Here is a 6,000-nt window from a genome sequence, read left to right as displayed (position 1 = left end):
CGTTCCGGGCCGGGCATATCTGGACAGTGACATCAGGGGCAACTCCTGAAGGGGAATCCATAGTCCGTTTTTAATCGATTGTATTATTCACTGTGCAATAGTAAATATACGATATTCTATTATATGTGCTGATAGCCTGGCACACGCTATATATTACCCCATACTGTTATAACACATGCATTGGTCAGACAGATTCAGACAGGTCTGGCATCACTCACTATGTATATAGTGAATCCTGGTGCTGTCCCTCTGCTCTAACGTGGAGGAACAGTCTGTACAGCACATTCCTGCAGTTTAGTGTGGAGCGACAGGGCATGCCCATTTCTAAGGCTATGTTCACACGGGGTATTTTGCCGAGTTTTTTGACGCGGAAACCGCGTCGCAAAACTCGGCAAAAACGGCCCGAGAACGCCTCCCATTGATTTCAGTAAAACTGCCTCGCGGGAAAAAGAAGCGACATGCCCTATCTTCAGGCGCTTCCGCCTCTGACCTCCCATTGACTTCAATGGGAGGCAGGAGAAAGCGTATGTCTCGCTGTTTTATGCCCGCGGCGCTCAATGGCCGCGGGCGAAAAACGGCGCGATAATTGCAGCGAAAATCGGCGTGCAGGGAGAGGAATATCTGCCTCAAAGTTCCAAACGGAATTTTGAGGCAGATATTCCTCCCCCAAAATACTCCGTCTGAACATAGCCTAACAGGGCTGACTCTGGTACTCGGACCACGCCCCCTCATGACATGAAGGGAGGCTGCAAGGGTGCAGACCATTGATTGGCCAGCACAGCCACACCACCAAAAATCGGGGCGGGATTCCAGCAAAGACGTGATGCCAGTTTATTGGCTGAAGATAACAGTGAGCTCATGAGGAGGAGGGTACTTGGTCTTTAAAAGACAGAGCATTTTGCTACTGACAGTGGCTAGCAACTATGTCCACGTTTGATCATAGAATCAGTGCATTGTCTACACAGACCTCTGGAATGCCAGAAGGTCTAATCTACTAACTCTGTGAGCCCCTGATGAATTACTGCAGAGTTACTTATGAGTGAGGAAACGCGTAGGGCTAGATAACTACAGATAGGCAGGATTAGTGTTTTGCTAAACACGAGATCTTCACAGTGGAATCCACAGCAGCAGCAGCTGAAGCTGTATCAGCTCCTGGCACGTACTGTGCTTGATAAAGCAGTTGATCTGCTAATAAGAGAGCTGCACAGAGATCTCTATAGCAGCAGTAGCTGAAATACAAGAGATTCATATAGAGGAACTCCTAGAGCAGCTGCTCATGCTGCATCAGTTCCTGGCACGCACCTTGTGACAAGGATGGCACCGGTCCCAACTTGGAACTAAAATATATAAAAATATAAAAATAAATAAAAACCAGGAATATTCTAAAATAAAATATAAATACTAGAGTGTGATGGTATTAACCATTTAAATCTCATCCTTGTCCTATCTGAACTTATTACATATGTCAATGTAAAGTGCGCAAGCGCTAGTGAACGAACTTTATGGATACAATTGTATCACTATCTTAAATTGCTAAAAAGTGAAATAAATCTCACATTAAAGGTTAGGCTCTAACCAAAAAATTCCCATTGGTATTCATCCAGTGAAACACATTTTTGATCGATTGTGAAACAAAATCAAAACGACATAATAAAAACTCAACCGCACCACAGATTCCCAGACAGTCTCCCACATTGGTAATAGCGAGGCCTTAAAGGGAATGTGTTGCCAGAAAAACATGTTTTTGTTTTTTTAATTAAACATTTAGTGTGTAGGTGATTAAACATTGTTCAAATTTTTTTTATTTTTTTCACGAGTCAGGAAATATTATAAATTAGATTCTAATTTATAATATTTCCCATTGCTGGTCACTAGATGGAGCTATTCCCAAAATTGCAGCATTGCAAAATTGGGTAAAAAGCCCTCGCTCTAGTGAGCTCTCAGCATCCCCCCCTCCTTTATCCTGGCTAGTGCCGGGATAAACGAGGGGTTTGAACGGTCTATCCTCCTACACTGTGTGTCGCCATTTTTTGAGCTAACACACAGTGTAGTAGTTTTACATACAGTAGTAAACGTACACAAACACGAACATACATTGAAATCTCTTACCTGCTCCTGCCGCCGCGGCTCCCTCCGGCCCGTCCGCTCCGTCTGCTGCCGCTGGTCCAAGTGCACAAGTCCGGAAGCCGCGACCGGAAGTAGTAATCTTACTGTCCGGCCGCGACTTCCGTTCCACAGGAAAATGGCGCCGGACGGCGCCAATTTCAAATTGGACTGTGTGGGAGCGGCGCATGCGCAGTTCCCACACAGACGGCGTACACAGAAGTGGATGGGACGGGAGCCGTTCGCAGTCCCTATGGGACTGTGGCTGCCGTATTCCATGTCTGTATGTGTCGTTAATCGACACATACAGAAATGGAACAAAAAATGGCAGCCCCCATAGGGAAGAAAAAGTGTAAAAATAAGAAAAAGTAAAACACAAACACACAAATAAATATAAACGTTTTTAATAAAGCACTAACATCTTTAACATATGAAAAAAAAAATTGTGATGACACTGTTCCTTTAAGCTGTGTAACAAATCTGACGAGAGATGGCACATTCAGCTTAGAATGGCCATTGACATTAAATGCTTTAATCCATAGTCCTTTTTAATCGATTGTGAAACAAAATCTAAACTACATAATAACAAGGCAACCGCACCACGGATTCCCAGACAGTCTCCCACACTGGTACTAGCAAGGCCTTAAGCTGTGTAACTTCTGCAATCTGACGAGAAAAGGCACATTTCAGCTTAGAATGGCCATTAACATTTAAAGCTTTAATCCATAGTCCTTTTTAATCGATTGTGAAACAAAATCTAAACGACATAATAAAAAGTCAACCGCACCACGGATTCCCAGACAGCCTCCCACACTGGTACTAGCGAGGCATTAAGCTGTGTAACTTCTGCAATCTGACGAGAAAAGGCACATTTCAGCTTAGAATGGCCATTAACATTTAAAGCTTTAATCCATAGTCCTTTTTAATCGATTGTGAAACAAAATCTAAACGACATAATAACAAGGCAACCGCACCACGGATTCCCAGACAGTCTCCCACACTGGTACTAGCAAGGCCTTAAGCTGTGTAACTTCTGCAATCTGACGAGAAAAGGCACATTTCAGCTTAGAATGGCCATTAACATTTAAAGCTTTAATCCATAGTCCTTTTTAATCGATTGTGAAACAAAATCTAAACGACATAATAAAAAGTCAACCGCACCACGGATTCCCAGACAGCCTCCCACACTGGTACTAGCGAGGCATTAAGCTGTGTAACTTCTGCAATCTGACGAGAAAAGGCACATTTCAGCTTAGAATGGCCATTAACATTTAAAGCTTTAATCCATAGTCCTTTTTAATCGATTGTGAAACAAAATCTAAACGACATAATAAAAAGTCAACCGCACCACGGATTCCCAGACAGCCTCCCACACTGGTACTAGCGAGGCATTAAGCTGTGTAACTTCTGCAATCTGACGAGAAAAGGCACATTTCAGCTTAGAATGGCCATTAACATTTAAAGCTTTAATCCATAGTCCTTTTTAATCGATTGTGAAACAAAATCTAAACTACATAATAAAAAGTCAAACGCACCACGGATTCCCAGACAGTCTCCCACACTGGTACTAGCAAGGCCTTAAAGAGGCTCTGTCACCAGATTTTGCAACCCCTATCTGCTATTGCAGCAGATCGGCGCTGCAATGTAGATTACAGTAACGTTTTTATTTAAAAAAAACGAGCATTTTTGGCCAAGTTATGACCATTTTTGTAGTTATGCAAATGAGGCTTGCAAAAGTCCAAGTGGGTGTGTTTAAAAGTAAAAGTCCAAGTGGGCGTGTATTATGTGCGTACATCGGGGCGTTTTTAATACTTTTACTAGCTGGGCGTTCTGATGAGAAGTATCATCCACTTCTCTTCAGAACGCCCAGCTTCTGCCTGATCACGCTGTGACGTCACTCACAGGTCCTGCATCGTGTCAGACGAGCGAGGACACATCGGCACCAGAGGCTACAGTTGATTCTGCAGCAGCATCAGCGTTTGCAGGTAAGTAGCTACATCGACTTACCTGCTAACGCCGATGCTGCTGCAGAATCAACTGAAGCCTCTGGTGCCGATGTGTCCGACACGATGCAGGACCTGTGAGTGACGTCACAGATCTGCACTGCCAGAAGCTGGGCGTTCTGAAGAGAAGTGGATGATACTTTTCGTCAGAGCGCCCAGCTAGTAAAAGTATTAAAAACGCCCCAATGTACGCACATAATACACGCCCACTTGGACTTTTACTTTTAAACACACCCACTTGGACTTTTGCAAGCCTCATTTGCATAACTACAAAAATGGTCATAACTTGGCCAAAAATGCTCGTTTTTTAAAAATAAAAACGTTACTGTAATCTACATTGCAGCGCCTATCTGCTGCAATAGCAGATAGGGGTTGCAAAATCTGGTGACAGAGCCTCTTTAAGCTGTGTAACTTCTGCGATCTGACGAGGGCAGGCACATTCAGCTTAGAATGGCAATTGACATTAAATGCTTTAATCCATAGTCCTTTTTAATCGATTGTGAACCAAAATCTAAACGACATAATAAAAAGTCAACCGCACCACAGATTCCCAGACAGTCTCCCACACTGGTACTAGCAAGGCCTTAAGCTGTGTAACTTCTGCGATCTGACGAGAAAAGGCACATTTCAGCTTAGAATGGCCATTAACGTTTAAAGCTTTAATCCATAGTCCTTTTTAATCGATTGTGAAACAAAATCTAAACGACATAATAAAAAGGCAACAGCACCACGGATTCCCAGACAATCTCCCACACTGGTACTAGCGAGGCCTTAAGCTGTATATCTTCTGCAATCTGACAAGAGCAGACACATTCAGCTAAGAATGGCCACTGACATTAAAAGCTTTAATCCATAGTCCTTTTTAATCGATTGTGAAACAAAATCTAAATGACAATAAAAAGTCAACCGCACCACGGATTCCCAGACAGTCTCCCACACTGGCACTAGCGAGGTCTTAAAGTGTTATTCATCTGCGATTAGATGAGAAAAGGCACATTTCAGCTTAGAATGGCCATTAACTTTTAAAGCTTTAGTCTATTTTTATTTTTAATCGATTGTGAAACAAAATCTAATCGACATAATAAAAAGTCAACCGCACCACGGATTCCCAGACAGTCTCCCACACTGGTACTAGCGAGAACTTAAGCTGTATAACTTCTGCGATCTGACAAGAGCAGGCACATTCAGCTTAGAATAGCCATTAACATTAAATGTTTTAATCCATAGTCCTTTTTAATCGATTGTGAAACAAAATCTAAACGACATAATAAAAAGTCAACCGCACCACGGACTCCCAGACAGTCTCCCACACTGGTACTAGCGAGGACTTAAGCTTTATAACTTCTGCGATCTGACGAGAGCAGGCACATTCAGCTTAGAATAGCCATTAACATTAAATACCTCCCTGCTCTGCTATAGTGGCGTCGCTACAATAGTAGCAGGTGCAGCAGCAGCTGCTAGCGGCGCCATGGAAGGTGTCGCCGGGCCAAGGCGCTTTTAAAATAAGCAGCGGAAGGGAGCCAGCGCAGTGCTCCCTTCCACCTGCTGTACACCCCGGCCCTGCCACACAGTGTATCTCCAGCGTACAGCCATTCGTCCGAATGGCATCAACTCCTCCTCCTCACATGCACTCTGCGCTGTGAGGAGAGAGCGAGCCACAGAATACATGGCCATCACTTGGGACACATTCCGGTGTATTACAGCCACTGTAATCTGCTATATATACATTATCGATGTTTGACTCCTGTATACCCATTAGCATATGATCATATGTACTAGTGTGCTTTTGGTCTTGATGTGGTATCGTCTCTATGCCACACTAGCTACCTTCAATGCACATCGTATGATCGAATATATGCCATTTATTCATGTACATGTCATTCATATCATAAAC

This window comes from Rhinoderma darwinii, chromosome 11, assembly GCF_050947455.1.
Source record: "Rhinoderma darwinii isolate aRhiDar2 chromosome 11, aRhiDar2.hap1, whole genome shotgun sequence".
Taxonomy (NCBI): Eukaryota; Metazoa; Chordata; class Amphibia; order Anura; family Rhinodermatidae; genus Rhinoderma; species Rhinoderma darwinii.
This window is presented reverse-complemented; position numbering follows the sequence as displayed.